A 22,653-nucleotide genomic window follows, 5' to 3' on the forward strand; every position below is an offset into this window, starting at 1 on the left:
ACTTTATGCTGAACAGAGCCAGCGTGGTCACTCACGCCCCCGATATAATCCCTTTAACGTTTGTCACAAAGCTGCCGAGCAAGGTGGCGCCCTACCTTATTGCCCTGGGAGTAGGAGGCACGACGAAGGCGCAGAAGGGTGAATTCCACCCTGTTGTTATAATGGGCCTTTAGTTTCCCTTGCACCGCCGTCAGGGGGCGCAGGGTCACCCTGGAGGGGTTCGCCTTGTGCGCCTGTTCCAAAGTGGCAAGCTTCGTCTCCAGAGCCTCCCTCTCTTCCCGCCGAAGTTTATTAAGGTTCGCGTTGAGGGCGAGGCACGTGCCCCAAAAGGAGGCCTTGCACGCGTCCCACTTGTTATACACCGATGTGTCAGAAGGCGGATTGAGGACAAAAAAATCACCAATAGCCTTCCTCAGTGCCTTACAGGACACCTCATCCCTCACCAGAGCCGCCGGGAAGTACCACTTTCGCCCGCCGTCTCCCCCTGCGGTCCAATGCAGCCCCAGGACCACCAAGCTATGATCCGACAGCGAGAGCGGAAAGATATCAGTCATTCGAATATCCCCCCGGAGAGAATGGCTAACCAAAATGTAGTCTATGCGGGAATATGAGCGATGGACGTGAGAGAAGAAAGTATAGTCCCTGGCCTGTGTGTGGACAAAGCGCCAGCTGTCTACCAGCCCCATTTCACCCACTTGACGCTGTGTTTCCTCCGAGAAGACACCAGTATCTGCCCTGCGTGCCCCAGAACTATCCAAGTCCCTGTCCCACACCATGTTGAAGTCTCCCAGCATGATTAAGTGCCCATCCACAAAGTCCCCCAACTTATCTAACAAACATTGCAAAAAGCCATTTTGACCTGCATTCGGAGCATACACCACGACAAAGGTACACAAGCGACCATACAGTGTCCCCTTCACCATTAGCCAACGACCCTCCTTATCAACACTCACCCCAAGGGGCTGAAAGTGGAGGGAAGCCCGGAAGAGGAGGGCCACCCCTCTATGCTTTGTGGGCGCGGATGCCCTGTAGATAAGGGGGAACTGCCTATGGCGAAGTCTCAGTTCGTCCCTCCTAGCCAGGTGGGTTTCCTGAAGAGCAACCACATCCAGGTGGTGGTCCGAAATGTACTTCCAAAGTTTCTGCCGCTTCTGCGGTGAATTGAGGCCCTTCACGTTCCAGGTGCCTATACTAACAGGCATAATGGGGATCTAAAACTCCACGCTATGTACGCGCCCAGACATCCATACTCCACCCTTAGATCCCCGTCGCACACCGGATCCCAATCATATCGAGGATAACTACTCATAAGGAACCAAGGAAAAATCCCTAGCCACAACCGCACAGGAGGGACCACACGCACTCCCCCCCAGCATCCCAGAAAGGTCTCTCCTCTATAGAGCACAAGAGCCGAAGGAGCATCATCATAGAGCAAAGGAAAAAACACAAGGGTAAATAGCACTGAAGTCACCAACATCACGCATCCATCACACACGGTCGCCACCACACCACCCCTTCCCCCCAACCCCAACCCCAACTGCCCTGCCACCGTACCCACACTCAGAGCTCCAACTGTCCCACCCTCCTGCAACAACCCGAGAACCAAAAAAACAGAGCACAAGGCCCGTAACCTGAACCAAGCATTCAACAAATCCGATGGGCCACAGGTCACAAGGTCCACATCAGACTGTAATCGGGGTGGGGGCACCAGTTCGGGGGCCCCCAGGGCCAAGGCCCGGGGTGTCTTCTCCAAAAGTACCATAGTACCCCAGGGCCGTAGGGACAGAGACCCTCCGGCGCCCGACCATCGAGGAAGTCAGGGATCATGCCGCTCCAGAGCTCTGCTGAGTATCTGCAAGCGTGGCCGAGGCCACCGCTGATCCTCTCTCCTGCAGGCTAACAGAGTGGTCCGGACGCAACCGGTCCAGGGAAGAGCCAACCCGGTGCCATGATGAAGAGCGACGCCGTCGCCGCGATGGCGAGGACTGTGCCGTTTGAGAAGAAGGGTCATCCTCCAGCCCCAGCAGCTCCCTCGCGGCCTTCAGGGAGCGAATCTGTGCCAGTCTGTTCTGCCACCGAAATATAATACGGAAGGGGTGTCCCCAGGAGTAGGAGATGCCACGCTCCCTCAGAAAAGCAGTCACTGGCCGGAATTCTCTCCTCTTTTGAAGCGTGGACGCCGCCAGGTCCTGGAACAGCTGCGGCCGATGGCCACGAAATTGCAAGGCGGTGATGGCCCTAGCCTCCCGGAGGATGCGTTCCTTTATTTGGAAGTCATGTACACACGCGAGGATGTCCGGGGGGGGGGGGCACCTCCTCGCCTAGGCAGGCCAACTCTGTGCACCCTATTCAACTTGATCTCCTGAACGTCTTCATCATCCAACACTTGTAGGAATAGGGCCTGCACATATTCTCTCAAGTCTCCAGCCTCCCCTTTCCAAGGGACCGCTCTGATACGGATGTTGTTTCTTCTGGAGCGGTTTTCCAGGTCCTCGGCGTATGCTTGCAGGTTCAGGTTCCGGTCAGTAAGGCGAAGAACATCTTGTTGCAATTGGTGAACGTCATTCGCCATACTTAAGTCATGATCTTCCAAGGTGGCCACCATTTCACCAATTCCGTCCACATCCCTCCGGACCTCCCGTAGGTCCGATGCCAGCTGAGCGCGAAGCTCGGAGATATCCTCCTTGATAGAGGCAAAGAGCTCCATCATGAACGCCTTGGTGGCGGGCGCCTCCTCGTCCGATTGTCTAGACGAACCACTAGCTCCGGGGGAAGATGGCGGCTGCGATGTTTTAGAAGCTCCGTCCTTCACCGTCCTCCCCTTGCGCGGCAAGTTCGACATCGCGGCGGAGCCGTGGAATCAAGGCTACCGGGGAGGTAGGCCGCTCAGAAGTACCTGCGTCACGGGCAGCAGCCGCCCGATTAAGATGGCGGCGTGGGAGCTTCCCGCCAGCGATCCACAATGACGGCAGCAAGCCCGGAGTCCCCGTCTCACACAGCCGGGCCACAAACGCAGCCACTCGATACCGCCAGGGCACAACTTAGTCCACTATCACCGGACAATGTGGGCCGGGCAATTAGTCCGCAGGGCAGAGCAGGCCTCTGAATCCAACCAATGTCCAGGCCTGGGTGCTCCGCGCAAGGCCAACAACTCCGAGTCGCAGGTAGTGCAGGGCACGGGTCCACACCAGGCGGCACGGTACACACAGGGACGAGGAGGACCCTCCGACCCAGCAGTGGTCGCCGAGGGCGCCGCCGCGCTGTCCAGAAGTATCCGCAATCAGATCGCACGGCTCCGCCAAAGATCCGGAGCTCACCCTCCACGTGGTCGGCCATCTGCCGAGCCTCCCAGTCCCTTACAGCAAGGAGCTCACTATCAAACCAGTGTCCCGGCGTAGAGGAGGGACCTCGACGGCGAGGGGAGGCAGAGGGCGATCGCCACTCCGCGATGCCACGCCCAGCCGGCGCCGAGTCACTGCACTCCAAGGCGGCTTCTCTCCCACGCAAGGCCGGTGCGCAGCAGGCCCAATGACGAAGTGCACCTAGTGGCGTTGTACGGTCACTCTGGGACTCGCCGGGAACACCGGACCACTCCGCTCGATGCCGCTGGCCCCTGCGACCGTTTCAGAGCCGGGTGGCGCCCTGAAGGCGATGCTGTACAATGCTTAGCAGGTCGGGCGCCGGAGCGACTCGAAAGCACGTCTTACTCCGACACCATCTTGGCCACGCCCGCAAGGCAGGTCTTTAAGGGAGGTGCAGTTCCAGTCACTCTGTGTTGCAGAGGCAGCCCTTAAGAAAGCGTTGTGGTTTCAGTGCCACAGAGGCAGTTTTAGAAACGTGGTAATCCCAAAGAGGCAGTTCTCATGGTTTTGTGCTGCCCTTTTGTACCCCCAGCAATCACGGCGGGCAGTCAGGGTATGGTGGAGACACTCTGGTGATGTTATTTCCAGTTCTCCCTAGCAGGGCAGGATCAGCTGACAGTAGGGCAGGTCAGCAGGTTGGAGGGGAGCAGTTCCTTGGAGCAGTCAGCCTCCTTCCCAATGGCGATCCTCCTGCGCAGCAGTCCTCACTCCAGCAGGGTGTCGTCGTGGTCCAGCAGTGTAACCAAGAAGTGAGGCCAGGACACTCCCTTATATATCTTACAGTCTATGGGCTTGAAAGTGGTAGAAGTCTCTGTAAGGTTCTGGGGGCAGGCGCTTCTGGAAGATTCCAGGCAGTTCTGGTATGTTCCCTGCCTTCCCTTACCTGGCTGTCACATTGACGAGAGACAGGGCCGTTAAGTCTACAGTGGGCAGCCCATCACAACCCATCCAAGGGAAGAAGGTGTGAATCACCACTCCCACCTCCCAACCCAGGCAGGCTATCAGTATGTAGAGGGGAGGGGGGAGTCTACAGTGCCCAATCTAAGTGTAAATTGCAAAAACCACAGTTGATGGACAGAGTCCCATGCTCTCCACACCACTGGAGTCAAGCTAACCTGGCTGAAGACGGCTGATAGCCAGAAACCGGTCCTAGGATGCTTGATTCCGGTCCAGGAAAGACATGGCTTGGCAGTTTGGGCTGGACAGTTCCCATGAGGCACAGGGTTAAGGTTGATTTGCATATGGCCATGTCTGAACTGGGGTGGTGTGGAGTGCAAAAAAACGATGGATTTAGGCCCAGATCTCTGTACTGGGGTGAGTGTATGACATTGTTCTGCATTCTGTCCATCAATTGTTTTTGCATTTGTCACCCCGAGTGGGATGGGTATGTTCAGACGTGAGTCCCATGCTCTCCACACCACTGGAGTCAAGCTATCCTGGCTGAAGACGGCTGATAGCCAGAAACTGGTCCTAGGATGCTTGATTCCGGTCCAGGAAAGACATGGCTTGGCAGTTCGGGCTGGACTGTTCCCATGAGGCACAGGGTCAAGGCTGATTTGCATATGGCCATGTCTGAAGTGGGGTGGTGTGGAGTGCAAAAAAACGATGGATTTAGGCCCAGATCTCTGTACTGGGGTGAGTGTATGACATTGTTCTGCATTCTGTCCATCAATTGTTGTTTTTGCATCAATCTAAGTGTAGGCAGGAAAAGGTCCACTTTCTAAAAGTGGGATCCCTAGCGTAGTAGTGCCAAAACCCCATATATCATTGGAAAGGGTTCCCCGCCCGAGTCCAACAAGACAAAACATGATAGACTTATTAGGTCCCAGTCAGAAGTTATCCCATAAGGGGATTCTTCATGTTAGCCTATGGGGGGTTAAGCCTTACTGCAGTAGCAGGGGCTTGGGGCTGATTTGCCAGCGTCACAAGGTTTTAGGGGAGAGCACCTGCACCCCAGCACTGTTTAGCAGTGGTGAGGTGCCTAGAGTCCTAAGTCCAACAAAAAGGTACAGTGAAAATGGGAGGCACAAGGGCAAAAAGGTAGGGGAAGACCACCTTAAGGCTAACAGGTCCCACATGTGTCCCCCCAGCTGAAAGTGGGGAGAACTACCCACCCTCTAGGGAGTTCTCATCACTAAGGCGGAAAAACCTAGAGAGACCGTCAGCATTGGCGTGGTCTACTCCGGGTCTGTGTTCCACCCTGAAGTCCATCCCCTGTAGGGAAATGGACCACCTCAACAATTTGGGATTTTCGACCCTCATTTGCATGAGCCACCTGAGGGGCCGGTGGTCAGTCTGGATCAGGAAGTGGGAGCCAAACAAGTATGGCCTCAGCTTCTTCACAGCCCAGACCACCGCAAAGGCTTCTCTCTCTATATCACTCCACCGCTCTTCCAGGGGGAGTAGCCTCCTGGAGATGAAAGCCACTGGGTGGTCCAGGCCCTCCTCATTGAGTTGCGAAAGTACTGCCCCTATGCCATGCTCTGAGGTGTCCGTTTGGACAATGAACTCTTTGGAGAAGTCAGGGGCCCTTAGCACAGGAGCTGTGCACATGGCCTGCTTTAGAGAGTCAAAAGCTTTTTGGCAAGCCTCTGTCCAAATCACTTTCCTACAGTGTTTCTTAGAGGTTAACACAGTCAAGGGGGCCACAATAGTGCCATAACCCTTGACAAATCTGCAGTAGTATCCTGTGAGTCCCAGGAATGCTCTTCCCTCAGTCTTTGTTTTGGGGCCTGCAGGCCAGGATGGTTTCTATCTTGGCCTGTAGGGGTTGCACCTTGTCCCCGCCCACCAAGTGTCCTAGGTAGACTATCGACCCCTGCCCTATCTGGCATTTGCTGGCTTTGATAGTCAGGTCTGCCTGCTGCAGGGCCTGAAGCACTTCCTGGAGGTCACCCAGATGGTCCTTCCAGCTGCTACTGAAGACAGCTATGTCGTCCAAGTAAGCAGCAGAGAAGGCCTCTAAACCGGAGAGGACCCGGTACACCAGCCGCTGGAAGGTGGCAGGAGAGTTGTTCATTCCAAAGGGCATCACTCTAAACTGGTTGTGGCCCTCTGGAGTGGAAAAGGTGGACCTTTCCTTGGCTCCAACTGTTAGGGCGATCTGCCATTACCCTGACGTGAGGTCAAAGGTATTCAGGTATCGGCAGCCCCAGCTGGTCAATGAGCTCATCCACCCTAGGGATAGGATGAGCATCAGTCCTGGTCAAATAGTTCAGTCCTCTGTAATCCACACAGAACCTAAGTTCCGGTGTGGTGCCCGGTTGGGCAGCTTTTGGTGCCAGAACCACCGGACTGGACCAAGGGCTATTGGAGGGCTCTATCACCCCCAACTCCAGTATCTTAGTGACTTCACTCTGGATGCTGGCCTTCACCTCATCTGACAGCCTGTAAGACTTGGACTTGACAGGGAGGCTGTATTCTGTGTCCACATCATGGGTACACAGGTGGGTAATCCTAGGGATAAGGGAAAATACTGAAGAGAACTACCCCAGGACCTGGCGGCAGTCCCTCTGTTGCTCAGGACTCAAGGATGGGGAGAGGACAACTCCCTCCACCGATCCGTCCGTCTCCCTGGAAGCAAAGAGGTCCGGGAGAGGTTCACTTTCCTCTTCCTCTGCCCCATCAGTCACCATCAGTAAGGTGAGCTCAGACCTCTCATGGTGGTGTATGAGGCGGTTGGCATGTAGTACCCTGTGGGGCTGCCTGGGGGTCTTAAGGTCCACCAGGTAAGTGGCCTTACCCTTCTTCTCAAATATCTCATAAGGACCTGTCCAGCGATCCTGGAGGGCACTAAGCTCTCCAGGCTCTAGCTCCACAGGGAGAGAGTTCTGGTCGTACCATTCCTTCATCACCGCCTGACTGGCCTCTAAGTTGTCAGAAGCTTGCGTCCACAATTTAACCATTTGGCTGCGGAAGGCCAGCATGTAGCTCACTACATCTTGGTGAAGCCTCCTTGAAGGCTTCTCCCACCCATCCTTCACTAAACTGAGAGGTCCCCTACCAGGGTGACCATACAAAAGCTCGAAGGGGCTGAAGTCCACCCCCTTCTGCGATACCTCCCTGTAGGAAAACAATAAACAGGGAAAAAGTATGTCCCACTTTTTCCTTAGGCCCTCAGGCAGACTCCTGATCATGCCCTCTAGGGTCTTGTTAAATCTCTCCACAAGACCATTGGTCTGTGGGTGGTAAGGGGCGGAGAACTTATAAGTAACCCCACACTCGTTCCACGTGGCTTGCATGTAGGCAGACATAACATGTGTGCCCCTGTCGGACACCACCTCTTTGGGGAAACCCACTCTGGTAAAAATCCCCATCAGGGCCCAGGCCACTGCAGGGGCAGTGATGGTTCTCAGAGGAATAGCCTCTGGGTACCGGGTGGCGTGGTCCACCAGAACCAGGATAAACCTGTGACCAGAAGAAGTTGGTAGATCCATAGGCCCAACAATGTCGATGCCCATCCTCTCAAAGGGGGTGCGAACAACAGGTAGTGGTTCTAGAGAGCCTTCAGCTTAGCCCGTGTTTTCCCACTAGCTTGGCAGGTCAGACAGGTCCTGTAGAATATATCTGAAGAGATCCTCATCTGTGGCCAATAAAAATGTGATACAAGCCTAGCAAAGGTCTTGTCTTGGCCCAAGTGTCCTGCCAACGGGATCTCATGAGCCAATTCCAAAAGAAAGGCCCTGTAGCACTGGGGGACCACTAAGGCCCTTGATGACCCATGCACAGGAGCCTTAAGCTCACTGTAAAGGAGCCCATCCTCCCAGTAAATATGATACTTCACGGAGGCATTGCCTGCTGCTTGGGCTTCGGCCTGTCGCCTCATGCCCTCAAGGGTGGGGCACTCCTTCTGTGCCCGGCAATACTCCTCCCTGGTGGGCCCTCCTTCCATCTGCTACTCTGCAGGGGTCGGTAGGTCCCCCAAGGGAGCAACGTCCCCTTCCTTGGACTCTGTTGCGACCTACTCAGGTGCCCCATCCATCTCACGGGGTGACCGCCCCGGGGCGGACTTCCCATGCCCCTGGGCTTCTTTCTTTTTAGCAGCTGGTTGGGCCCTTGTTCCAGGCTCCAGCGTGCTTGACTCCCTTTCCAGGCAGCCATGGACTGTGTGGTAGCACATATCCACTCCTGTAACCCCAGCATCTCCAGATGCGCTTTGAGCTCTACCTCCTTCCAGGCAGTGCGCTCAAGGTAATTCCCTAACAGACAGTCCACTGGCATGGCAGGGCTCACAACAACTCTTAGCAGGCCTGAAACCCCTCCCCACTCAAATGGAACCCGTGCTACAGGATAGTGACCCTCCCTGACTCCTCACCATAGTCATGCTGGCACCTGTGTCCCTCAGGACCTCCACCCCATGACCATTGAGGGTGACTCACTGCCTATACTTAGTAGTATTGGATGGCACATGGACCTTAGGAACCATCTCACTGTCTCCCAGAGACACTAGGACAAGCCCTGCCCCCTCACTCCCATTATCAAGGGACAGCTCCTCCCCAAGCGCTACACTAGCCACCCCGGGGTTTTTACCTCCAGTGGGAGGTGGTGCTCTCTTGTGACACTCGGGATCCCCCTTATAGTGTCCAATCTCACCACACTCATAGCACCGGACAATTCTGGGTTGCTGACCTTTGTCCGGATAAGTGGGCATTTAGTTGGGACCCAGACCCTTTCCCTTGTGAATTGTTTTGGGGGCCTTTGGAGAACTCTTTCTTTTTATCTCCCCCCTCTTTCTTCTGGGGGGAACCCTGATCACCCCTTTGGGAATCCCCCCCAGAATCCTTGTTGGACAGCCTGGTACTGACCCAGGTGTCCGCCTCCTCCGAAAGCTTCCTAGGATTGGTCAACTTGTGGTCAACCAGGTGTTGGCGCAGCTCTGGAAAACATTTCTCTAGAAGGTGCACTGTCAAGAACAAGTCATAAAACCCTTCATAGTCATGCACATTGCTGCCCCGCACCCAGCCCTCCAAAGCTTTACTAGCGTAGTCCAGGAAATCTACCCAGTTCTGTGTGGGAAGTTTATGGCTATTCCTAAACCTCTGCCTATATCTCTCAGGGGTAAGACCAAACCTTTTGAGCAATACTACTTTCATAACAGAATAGTTGGTCTGGTCTTCCTTTTCTAGGCTAAGGAGTGTGTCCCTAACTTCTGGAGGTATGTACTTGTACAGACCACTCCCCCAGTGACTCTCTGGGACCCCATGGGCTCTTAGGGGCACCTCATAAGCTGCTAGCCACTTATCAATATTATCCCCCACCTTAAAACTGGCCATCACATCTTTGGGCATAAAGACCCTGGACTCACGTGAAGCTTCCGTAGGTATGCTGCCACCATTTTTGTTGTTGTTGGCCCCTACTTCTAGGACCCAGATTTCCAGTTCCTTCAGGCTGAGCTCATGGGCAGTTCTTTTTCTCGCAAAGCCAGTCGCTATTCTTCGCAATCCTGCTCCATCTTCATAGCCAGTCGCTTTTCTTTGTGATCCTGCTCCATGGCCCACCTTTCTTTTTCCAGCTTGGCAAGCTCCAATTTGAGGTGTCTCTCCTCTCTCCTGTCCTCCAATTCCTCTGAGGGCAGGGTCCTTACTGACACGCAACTGCCTGCCTTGGAAGGTACCCTTGTACCTGGTAGCAAATTACCATTTTCCACCAAGTGCAGTAAGTCAGGATTTCCTCCGGCGTCGTGCTCTGGTCCCTGCCCATCCCCATCTCCTTTTGGGTGGGGTGCCACCCATGCTTTCGAGGCTTTCTGAAGCTCCGCCTTCTTGGCGCTTCGATTGAAGGCCACCCTTTTCTCCTCACGGAATTCTTTGAGTTGCGCCACCTAGTAAGTTTCCAGGTCGGCCCGCTCGAATTCCATCTTGCTAGGTAGGGCCTCAGATGTTTGTAGAAAACATCAAATGGAACGTAGGCAAAAGGACTTTGAAAAAGAGCAGCCAGTCAGGGAGGATTAAAAAAAAATTAAATGCCAATTGGAGAGGGTAGACAAAAATTCTGTGGTGTCAGGTGTAGGGTTGTGGTGTACACTAAGTCACTGCGTGGTGTTACATAAGCACAAGTCCTATCCCACTGCTGCCACCAATGTTAGAACCAGGGGTTTCTAGTTGGCCAGGGTATGTACCCTAGTCCAATAGGGACCACCGCTTCTGACAGGGTAGCTTGGCGCAAAGCAGGAAGACTTAACCTCAGAGGAAATGTGTAAAGTATTTGTGCAACACACGCCAAAAGTACACAGTACATGCATGGACAAAAGGACACTACACTAGGTTAATATAAAAACAAAAGTATCTTTATCTCAAGAGAAGAAAATTATGCAAGCTTCAAAAACAGTCAGACTCCACATATAGATAATCAAAGGTTTGCAGTCATAATGTCTTTTGGGATGGTTGTTATAGAGCTTCTAGTAGGGTTTGTCTTGCCAGTGGGAAAACATTAAGGCAAGACAGTTCTTCGAGTGCAGTAGATTATGCTCTGTGCGTAGTCTTTGTGAGTCTGTACCACTTTGGGAGAGCAGCCCTTTGTATTCAGATTAAGGCAGTTCCTCAAGCGGCGGAGATGAAGCACCAATCCCAGTTTGTATGAACAGGGGTCACTTTGGTGGAACAGTACTGGATATTCAGGGTGAAACTGTGTTGAAAATGGTCTGGGTTCCCACTGGGGTAATGCGGTATGGCGGGGTGTGGTTAGGTTACATGCACCGATCGGGGGTTAGCGGCAAGTCTGTTATTCCTGGCCCTGATTGTGTTGGGAAACATATGTGGTCTCAGTGGGACCCGGTGCCGCAGCTTGCTATCTGAGGAAGCGGGGGTCCACCAGCACAAGTCACCCCCAGCCTCCGGCAGCCCGCTAGTACATTGAAGCTGTCCCTGGTGGCCCGCTACTTACTTGAGGCAGTCCCTGGCACTCGCTAAGACAGAGGGCCATCCCCGGAGCCTACAATCCACTCCCACCAACATTCCCCACACGGCAGCTTAACTTCACACGCTGTTCGTTACCTGGGATTGGCGCACTTGCTCGAGGCTTCCCTGGGGGCAGAGCTTCATCCCGGTCTCGGCATGGCGCGGGGAGACCGGGCGCACCCTTACACGACTTCCTTGGTGTTCCCGCGGCGAGCCCTCAAGTTGCTAGGCAACGCCCCACACTGGCTCCAATCCCAGCACCGCGTGGCATCTGATGTCACAGAGAGATCCTCACAATTCTCCCGAGGCTCCCGGGCGGTGACTCCAGCTGATCAGCGCTTCCCCTCATAGCGCTCTCCCCTCACAGCGCTTGTCACTTTGATTTCAGGTCCCGGGCCGGCTGCAGTGATTCTGAGGTGCATCAGCGCATTCCTTCACAGCGCTACAAACAACTGCACAGCGTAGTACAGTCCCGGGTCGGCGGCAGCAATTTCAGGGGGGGAAAAGGCTTATAGTACCAGTTGGAGCCCCGAGTTGGGCGCAGCCTCTCTCACACCGTTTGGTGGTGATTTTGATCGCCGGGTCCTCATTACGCAAGGCAGGTCTTTAAGGGAGGCGCAGTTCCATTCACTCCGTGTTGCAGAGACAGCCCTTAAGAAAGCGTTGTGGTTTCAGCACCACGGGGGCAGTTTTAGAAACGTGGTAATCCCAAAGTGGCAGTTCTCATGGTTTTGTGCTGCCCTTATGTACCCCCAGCAATCAGGGGGGCAGTCAGGGTATGGTGGAGACTCTCTGGTGATGTTATTCCCAGTTCTCCATAGCAGGGCAGGATCAGCAGGCAGTAGGGTCGCTCAGCAGGTTGGGGGGCAGCAGTTCCCTGGAGCAGTCAGCCTCTTTCCGAATGGCAATCCTCCCGCGCAGCAGTCCTCACTCCAGCAGGGTGTCGTCATGGTCCAGCAGTGTAACCAAGCAGTGAGGCCAGGACCCTCCCTTATATATCTTACAGTTAAGCATGGGCGAATTTTGCGAATCTCGCGTTCGCGAATTTTGCGGATTTGCGAACTCGCAATCCGCAAAATCCGCGAATTCTCGCAAATTTGCGGATTTTTTTTTTGTGTTTGCGCGGGTTTCTGCCAGTTTGCGAGGGTTTTTTACAATGTCGCAAATTGCGAACTTACCTGTCGGGTCGCAAGTTTCGCGAACTTGTTGTTTCTACGTGTCCAGCCTGTTTGGGACACTCTTCTTCATCACTGCCACTCTCTGTCACCACTGCCACTCTCTGACTACTCATGCCACCCTCTGGCCCACCCATGCCACCCTCTGTTTCATCACAGCACCCTCTGGTTGTCCAGTCAGTGTACATTATTGTGGCAACGCAAGCACACCTTCCCTGCCTCAAGTGACCTGAATTAATTTGGGGCTGATTAATGTGTCACAGAATATTTTTTTAGCTGGCACCTGCTTCCTTAGTGCTTCCTGATTAGTGATCTTTTGCACTTGCTAAGTGCTTTCATTGTTGCAAAATTAGTTACAACACCTGCCCTGCCCCAACTGACAATAATGCATTAGGGGCTGATTAATGGATTTGAACTTCCAGCCTGGCTCCTGCTTGTCTCCCTTAGCTGTAATTCAGGACCTTTGTGGCATATGTGTAACTATTCTGAGGTTCAGAGCAGGGTCACATAATAGTTTCAACTGGCAACTGAACTCTGGAGGGGCCCCTCAGGAAGCACTACAGGAAATGGCTACTAATGATGAGCCTGAACTTTTGAACCTGGTAAGTAGTTACTTTCAGTTTTGCTAAGATCGTATTTCTGCAATTTTGCACTTATTCGCGGGGCGCGAACTCACGCGAACAGTGCGAACAGTGCGAGCAAAATCCGCTGCTCGCGGATTTGCGGATTTTGCGGGAGATTCGCGAATCTCGCGGATTGCGAATTTACCGAAAATCCGCAAAATCCGCGAGCGAAACGGATTTTCCGCCCATGCTTACTTACAGTATAGGGGCTAGAAAATGGTAGAAGTCTCTGGAAGGGTCTGGGGGCAGGGGCTTCTGGAAGACTCCAGGGAGTTCTTGTATGTTCCCTGCCTTCCATGACCTAGCTGTCACATTGACGAGAGACAGGGCAGTTAAGGCTACAGTGGGCAGCCCATCACAGCCCATCCCAGGGAAAAAGATGTGAATCACCACTCCCACCTCCCAACCCAGGCAGGCTATAAGTATGCAGAGGGGAGGGGGAGTCGACAGTGCCCAATCTAAGTGTAGGCAGGAATAGGTCCACTTTCTAAAAGTGGGATCCCTAGCGTAGTAGTGCCCAAACCCCATATATCATTGGAAAGGATTCCCCGAGTCCATCAAGACCAAACATGATAGACTTATTAGGTCAAAGTCAGAAGTTATCCCATAAGGGGGGTTCCCCATGTTAGCCTATGGGGGGTTAAGCCTTCCTGCAGTAGCAGGGGCTTAGTGCAGATATGCCAGCGTCACAAGGTTTTAGGGGAGAGCACCTGTACCTCAGCACTGTTTAGCAGTGGTGAGGTGCCCAGAGTCCTAAGTCCAACAAAAAGGTACAGTGAAAATGGAAGGCACAAGGGCAAAAAGGTAGGAGAAGACCACCTTAAGGCTGACAGGTCCAACAGGCTCCATCTGCAGACTGAGTAGCCATGGTTGTCAATTCTCTAATACCCAAATTGAGAGCCGAAGTTATATCCCAGGTCCTTTGACAACATCACTGGAAGTGATGTCACACGATGTCTGATCCAGGTAGCATAACAAGAAGTGACCCCACTGCTGTTTTTATTTTTTTAAATGCCTTCAGTGAGAGCGACATTAATAACATATCAAGAAAGTTACTAAAGTTACTAAAGAAGATATAACTCTAGCTTCCTTACCACACATACCATTTGATCTTATCTATTTTTCTCCATGTGGCCATTTGAAGTGGAGGCATCATAGGCAGTATCCTTTGGTGCCTTCCGTTGCTGAGTAGCACTCATTAACCCACTGAACTGTAGTGTAGCTATGCAGCTCCATAAAATAATGTAGTTGGAAAATGGTGAATCTTGCCCAGCATGCAGAAAAACTTAAGGTGAGACTACCTCTGCTTTTCCTGATCCGCTACGGCCTTCTTTGTGCTGTAATGAATCTAAGCCTTCCTCTCCACTCATTCTTCCCTAACATCCCTTTTACCACCTTAAAGTAACCCGTTCACTCTCAGTTTACCTTTGGGTCTTGAAGCACTCATTTACTTTATAGCTTGGATTTCCCCATATAAAATCTCTTATATAGAGCCTGAAACTGCTAAATGCACGTTCTGGCATGGCTAATTTAGTCCCTCAATCGCCTGATATTGATGATTGAGAACCATTAATATGAGGATAGCTACATTTATTATTTAGAGTGCTTGAACCAGTAAAACTGTGGTAGCAGGCATGCTATAAAATCAAGTTTTTTTCATCATCCTCATTTTCTTTCCATGCTCTCATACCTTTGTCTTCTTTACCCTTCTTGTTCCATCCATCCTATCTTGTCCTTTCCCTGACCTATAACATGTTCTGTTTTTGATTTCTCTCATCAGTTATTCTTGTCCACACAGCTGTTAACCTCCTTTTGCATGTTTTCTCAATTGTTTTGCTCAACACTCCCTTCCCTCTGCCAACTCGTTTTCCTGTTTCCCTCCTCTATGTTATTCTTCCTCGTTTTCTTCCCACTTTGGTTTTCCCATTGCCTTTTAAATCCTCGGGACTTCTCTTTCAATGTCTTCCTCTTAGATCTATTTTCTCATTTTACTCACCTCTGTCCTTCACCTCTTCTACCTAGCCTTTCAAACAGTACACGTCCTGCTCCTTCCACCTACAGGTGGGAGTAATTTTTTCCTCGGGCCTTACTTTTGCATGCCAAGCTGCTGTTGTACAATACATACATGAAAGAGACCATTTTTACGGAAAAATTAACAAAATGTGTAGACGTGGACTGAAGAGATGCAAATTCATACATCCCTTGTATGCACCTACCTTTCGATATGTTGTTTCTCGAATCTTGTCTATGACAAAATGATACCATAAGATTCCTATGCTCGATAGTTTGTGGCACAAGCATGCCATACCAATATATTAAGCAAGTAACGGTCTTCCTATATCTTTTTTCCCCTACTTGCATTTCTATGTGAACTTTAAAACAGGTTCAGTAAAAAAAATGACCACAAAGGACATATTCCCAAGAAAAGCTTCCCTGCCATTTTTTTTACCCTTGGTGGTTATAATTTAATCAGATTTTTTTGGCTAAATCAGGGAGAGTTTACATGTAACAAGCACCTAAACTGCCTCTTCTCCTGATTTATAAAACGCCACAATATATTGTTCACCCTTTTGAGTCTCCATGGGGGTTAGAGTTCAAGTGGTTTTGGAGTGTGATCTCATTGGACTCATTGGAGCTGAGTACAGTTTTGGGAGACAATGGCACAAGATAACCAATGAATCTTTTAGGGACGCCTTCTTTATCCAAGATTATGCCACAACCAATAACATTGATGCAACGCTAGAGAGATATGAAAAGGCAGTAACCATTGCCATTGAGCACATAGCTCCTATGAAAACCTTTAAGACCCGCCCGACGAAAAATCAGGAGGTGTGGTTTTCAGAGGACCTGAGATCTATGAAGCGTAGAACAAGAAAATTAGAGAAAACCTGGCGTAGATCTCATCTGGAGTCAGATAAATTGGAGTATCAGAGGGCATTAAAATCACAAAGCTATTCGAACAGCTCGTAAACATCATATTACCTCACAGTTAGAGGCGGTAGGAAATGCGCCGAGGATGCTTTACCAAATACTGAACTCCTTCCTGAAGCCAGCAGCATGTGAGAGTGTTGACACTTCATCTCAACAACTTTGTAATGATATTTCTTGCTTCTTTATGAACAAGATTGAAACCATCTATGAGAAGATTCATGCCTCCAGTGCTTCCATTGGACATGTTACTCTTCCCACTGTTGTCCCAGCGAGTAAAAAGATCATCGCTTCCACTCTGTCGAACTTTTCTAACATCATCTTGGCTGAAGTGGAGGGACTCATTACAACTATAAAGAGTGGGAGTCCTATGGACCAGCTTCCACCGAGAGTGATGGTTTCAGTGAGGAGCAAATTAGCACCAGAAATACAAAGTTTGGTCAACCTCTCCTTGGACACAGGCTGTGTCCCACTGGAGTGGAAGAGAGCCCAAGTGCGACCTATTCGCAAGAACACCGCCACTGCATGGACTGACATGACCAATCTGAGACCCATTTCCCTTTTACCATTCATGGGAAAGCTCATAGAAAAGCACGTCAATAAGCACTTGTCCAATCACCTGGAACAGACTGGTGCCCTAGATCCATCTCAGTCGGGCTTTAGACCAAAATACAGCACGGAAACAGCATTACTGTCGATTACCGATGATCTACGCATGCTCCAGGACAAAGGAACTTCAGCTGTCCTGGTGCTGCTAGATTTATCGGCAGCTTTTGATACCATCTCACATGAGATTTTGGTCGAGCGTCTGACTGGGAGTGGACTAGGGGGCATGGCACTGGCTTGGCTAAAGAGCTTTCTTTCGGATCGGACCCAATGTGTCACCATGGGCGATTTCCGTTCCGAGAAGACCAGGATTACTAAGGGGGTGCCACAGGGCTCCTGTTTGAGCCCTACATTATTCAACATCTATGTGGCCCCCCTGGCTAATATCCTGAGAGCCTTTGGTTTTTGCCCAGTGTCATATGCTGACGATACCCAGCTGCTCTTTCCCTTTGACCATCTTACTCCAGACGTATTACATTCTTTCTCTGAGGGGATGAGAGCAGTTTCCCAGTGGATGTCTTTGAATATGTTGCAGTGCAATGTTTCAAAGACAGAGGTTATGCTTTTCGGTGAGGCTAAGATCTGCTGGGCTCCTGACTGGTGGCCTTTAGATCTAGGCCCAGTCCCCGAGCCTAAGCAGATAGTCAAGAACCTAGGGGTACGTCTGGAACAAGAACTCAGCTTGAAGCAGCATGTTACCAACACTGTTGGATCTTGCTTTCAGACCATTGGATTGCTGCACAGAGTTTTTCCATTGCTTCCAGACACCATCAGAAAGACCCTGGTCCAGGCGTTGATTATCAGCCGTCTTGACTATTGCAATGGTCTCTTGCTGTCAGCTAATGAGGAGAATCTGGATAGGTTACAGGTTGTGCAGAACACCGCAGCCAGGTTGGTTCTAAATGCCCCTCCGAGAACACCCTCAAAACCTCTACTTGCCAGGCTTCATTGGCTTTCCATCCGTCAGAGAGTTGTTTTTAAGATCTGTTGTACGGTCCACAAAGGACTTCATGGTTTGGGTCCCTCCTATCTGGCAGACAAGTTTGTGCCGTATGTTCCTTCTCGTGCTCTACGGTCCAGTGACCAAATGCTTCTCACGATTCCTAGGATCAAGCGGGTAAGGCAAGGGGGTAAGGCTCTGTCTGTGAGGGGACCGAGGATATGGAATGGTCTCCCTCTCCAGCTTAGGCAGCTTGAAAACCATCTGGCCTTCAGGAAAAAGCTGAAGACGTTCTTGTTTCAGGTCTAACCACACAGTTTAAGAACTAGATTGGAGCCAGGGAATTCGATCTCCTGCAGGTTCAGCAGTCAGATAGCGCGGAGATACTCCCTTGGGAGTTTATTCCAGCGCTCTACAAACCCGTAAAATAAATAAATGAGGAAAGTATTCATGGTTGGTGACCCTGCTGAAGTCTAAATCAGGCATTTTGCTTGCTTCAAGGGTGAAGCTAAGCCCAGGGATTGTGATACTCTTCAAATGAGTGTGAGTTTAGAGATATGTAATAATACTCTATTTAGTCTAAAGTGCCGCCTCTGTTCTTAAATTATGATTACAAAAACGGTGTCTGAAAATATCAAACTACCAAGACATCTCAGATTGATTGATAATAGATTGCAATATTTCTGAAGTGTCTGAGCTATATACTTTTTCTTTTCTATTTACACTACATTGGTCAAACTCATTAGGCTGCTGAACCCCCAAACATTGCACCCTCCAACAGTGCGAGAAACTATCCTGACATTTGACCCCACTATAGCACAAAAGGGTAGGAGGGAACAGACATTTTTAAGTGAAGGACAATCCTGTGAATTACAAAAGTCACTAATTAAACCTGTGCCTAACAGAGCAGCCGAGCTTAACTTAGAATCAATATGTAAAGCATTAATGTAGTACTCAAACAGTAATAAAGTGCAAACACCACTCAAGAAAACTCCCAAACCAATCTAGCAAAAATAGAGGATATTTAAATAAATAAAATTACACCAAAGGACAAAAATCCAATAAGTAAACAGTTGAGATGAGTTTTTCAAATTTGTGTTAAAAATAGTGGCAAAAGCAAAAAGCACTAACTGCAGGATCGGGACGTGCAAGACTGGGTCAAAGTCATAAGTTAAGGTTAATTGGATACAGTGACCAGGTTTCTCCGGGCGTAAAGTTTACCTTCTGACTTAGAACTTTTTCTGGAGAAAAAGTGATGGTCGTCGAGCCATATGCGGGGCAAGCTGCAAACTGAATCTGAAACAGAGCTCGATGATGGCAGGGTGCTGGAGAGAGAGGTCTCGGTGGTTGTTGACCAAGATCAGGAAACCTCTGAGCGGGTGGAGTGAGAAGTCCTTAGCTCTGATCTCCAGCGTGAAGTTCCTTCCCTGTATGGAGATGGACCACCTCAACTGTTTTGTATTCTCACCGTGCCTATTCACAGCCGTCTAAGGAGTCTGTGGTCTGTCTCAACCTGTAAGTGACTCTGAAACAATAAGTATGGCCTCAACTTCTCCAGTGTGTAGACCACTGCGAATGCGTCCCTCTCTATTGCACTCCACCTCTGTTCCTAGGACGTAGCCTGCTACAGTTTAGTCTAAGCACTCCTCATTTAACTGTGACAAGACAGCCCCAAGACCATGCTTTGAAGCATTCATCTGTACTTGGAACTCTTTAGAGAGGTCAGGTCCTTGAGCACTGGTGCAGTGCACATGGCTTTCTTCAGACTATCCAAAGCTTTCTGGCACACTTCTGTTGTCTATTTGGGTTGCTTCTTGCAAGTCAGCTTTGTTAAGAATGCATGAATGGTACCATACCCCTTAACGAATCTCCTGCAGTACTCAGTGAGTTTTAAGAAAGCTCTCTCCTGGGTCTGGAGCTTGGGAGGTTCCCAAGCCATGATGGTCTAAATCTTAGGCTGAACCTTGGCTCCACCGATTGGTGGCCCAAGTACATCATAGATCCCTATCCTATCTGACACTTGCTGGCCTTGATAGTCAGGCATGTATGTTGCAGGGCCTGAAGCACTTCCTGGAAGTGGTGCAAGTGTTAGTTCCAGATGGAGCTTGAAAACTTACTGACATTTTCTATCCCAGCCAGTACCTGGTTGACCAATCTCTGGATGGGGACAGGGGCAATCTTCGGTACAAAGGGCATACCTCTGTAACAAAAGTGGCGCTTTGGGGTGGAGGTTACCAACCTCTCCTTGGCTCTCTGAGTTAAGGCAATCTGCCAATAACCTGACGTCAAGTCAAATGTACTGAGGTGACTAGCAGTCTTGGTGATTTAATTGACGCCCCTGTTTTTCACAGAAAACCTGAGTTCTAGGGTGGTGCACATAGGGCAGCCTTAGGTACCAGTACCACTGGACTAAACCAGGGACGACAGAAGGGCTCAATCACCCTCAACTCCAGCATCTTGGATACCATATCTTCGATGCTAGCTCTCACTGTGTCAGAAAGACTGTAGATTGTATTCTTGCATTCATGCCAGCCCCCGTGTTTGTGTCATGGGTACACTAATCAGTGAGTCCTGGAGTAATCAAGAGTAAAAAGGTGATCTCCCCCAACAAGTGGTGACAGTTCCTGTGTTGCTCTAAGGTCAGGTTAGTGGAGAGATACCTGTAGTAAACAAGGGTTCCCTGTAATCGATATGATAGTAACCCCTAGGTCAGGGGAAAAGCACTGTGTAGGTATCAACCCAGGCGGTAATAGACAGGACTTGCCCACGTAATAGTGATAGGACACAACAACCCACTTCCGTAGCAAAAGACAGTTTCTTTTATTAGGACAAAATTCATTAAAAAACCACAATAACAATAATGTTTTTTAAAAGAAAGCATGTAAAAACATGCAATACATATGAGCAATTAAATAAAATACAAAACAAGAGATAATCCACAACAATCACAATTTCATAAAAGCATAATGTTAATTCCTGAGTCAAACATAAATAGGTATGTAATCGACGCGCGTTTCGGCGACCAGCGCCTTCTTCAAGACAAACAAAACTCTCAGGTTCCTAGGTAAAAACACATAATTACTAATCCACACAATACAATCAATTGAAAAATAGACAATGTCTTTATAGTGTCAGTCAATACATTGATCTAAGCAAACATCATAATATAACATCTCATATTAACTGTCAAAGCAACCTAAACGGAAGTGGGAGAAAGGTTTAGGGAGGCCCTACGGGATAAGCAAGTAACCACCAATATGGCAGAGGTGTGATTAATGCAGACTTCGGTGCTCATTTGAAAAAGAATATATCGCAAAGAATAACTGTCAAAATAAGACATCAATACTAGGCTAACAGTAAGCATATAATAATAGTCAGATAAAAGAGGATGCAAAGAGGTTTGTTAAAAATGGTGAAAGAATGTAGGGAGAGTGCACTAGTCACTCTTCATTTGTCTCAATATATTCTGTGGGTTATTTGTGCTAATATATATCTGGTACAAATTCATCTTTATAGTCATGATTGCTCCTCAGCAGACTGAAGTAGCTACTACGTACAGTATAAGGATCTAACAGCTTATCTATAATTTCCAATAATAACATACAAGTACAGATATACTTACATGCAAACTTGTACGTGCACACAATTTGTATTGTAGACACGACTTCTCGTGATAAAGGAAAAGCTCTAAAAAATAAAAAAGCTGCTATTAGGTTAAAGTAACGTAGAGTGATAACGCAGGGGACGGTGATTAATTCACTGCGAAAATAGAGCAAATGCTAAAGTTTCCTAACTTATTTCTAAAACTAATTCGTTTGACCGACGTTTTTAATAAAACTTGCAATAACGTAGGGTGATGACGCCCGGGACGGTGATTAATCCACTGCAGAAATAGAGCAGATGCTAAAGTTTCCTAACTTGTTTCTAAGACTAATTCATTTGACAGACATATTTAATACTGCTTGCAATGTTCCGCATTTCTTACAGGAGTAAGAGAGATCACATTGCTGCTGAAAAGCATATCTAGATAAACAGCAATAACAGACTTACACGATGTTTTCAATTGATGCGTGTTAATAATTCAGCATCAGTGGTTCGGAAATACGAACAGAATATTCTGTTTGGATTTTGAGAACTCTAAAGGGCAAGGGTAAACAGATGGCAGAGATAAGATTAAGGATTTAGATTATGATTACATTTCTAATGGGCAATACTATGAAAAAAGGATTCCGTACCTTAGAGAAAAATATGCTCAGAATAAAACTTTGATAGCGAAGGATGTAAGGTAAATAAAGGACACGCTCTCCTGTTCTGCATTTTTAAGAGAGGGATTACTATGGAAATAAAACAAAGGCCCGTGTTAGACAGATCTTATCTAAATGCGGCTTGTTGAAAGAGTAATCAGCTGTTCACTGAGTCACATAACATACCGTGATTGTGAAACTAATGTGCTTAGACTCCACTGTTCCGAACCGGCATAAGTAATAGGTTGGCTCTGATTCACATTGACCGTTGTTATGTTCCTGGAGGCACGCCCCTGACGCAAGGAGCGTGCAGCGTTGAAGTCATGTGACTCCCTATAATAAAGAGAGGTCTCGCACGCACGTAGGCATTCTAATGCGCGCAGACCGAGCCACCAAGTTATTCCCAGTGTCCGACTCAGTTATTTCTAGGGCCACGTGTCAGGCCTAGTTAGCCTCAGATGCCCCGGAGTCTAGGTCCCAGATTGCTATCCCTAGGGCAGTCACTCCCCCACATCAGGACACAACAATTGGCGACGAGGGTGGTTGCCGACTCCTCGTTCGGGGTGTGTGAGTGCCCACCTTGTTGTGAGGCGGCTGCGAGCCTTGCCTGTGGCTCGTGGTGCTCGTGCCTTGCTTTCTCACACGCCCCCGCACAGTGCACCTGGAGAGAAGACGTCCACCCCTGGGGAATCGCAGGTGAGCCGTGCTGTCCAGCGTCGGCCTGCAGCGCATCGTGGCACGAGTGGCCGTGCGCCGAACTTCTCCCACAGGGAATCCCTATCCAGCGCGTGCCTGAAGTGCGCTTCGGCCCGCCTGGCCCGACGATCAGGGAGGCGCCCGGTGTCGTCTGGCAGCTCGGGTGGGCGCGGCACCTGCTTGT

General features: G+C 49.8%; 1 protein-coding gene across 4 annotated transcripts in view; it reads right to left on the reverse strand.

Moving 5' to 3' along the window:
* Positions 1–22,653, reverse strand: part of LOC147711698 (mannose-binding protein-like) — a 271,707-nt gene that overhangs the window by 174,170 nt on the left and 74,884 nt on the right. Inside the window, exon 2 of one of the 4 annotated variants that reach the window (XM_086922417.1) lies at positions 21,152–21,216. The exons of the other annotated variants lie outside the window; for them this stretch is intronic. The gene's annotated coding sequence lies outside the window, so the exon portion shown is untranslated. The remainder of the gene's footprint in view (positions 1–21,151; positions 21,217–22,653) is intronic. 4 annotated transcript variants of the gene reach the window in all.

The sequence above is a fragment of the Lissotriton vulgaris genome, chromosome 5 (genome assembly GCF_964263255.1).
Source record: "Lissotriton vulgaris chromosome 5, aLisVul1.2, whole genome shotgun sequence".
Classification (NCBI taxonomy): domain Eukaryota; kingdom Metazoa; phylum Chordata; class Amphibia; order Caudata; family Salamandridae; genus Lissotriton; species Lissotriton vulgaris.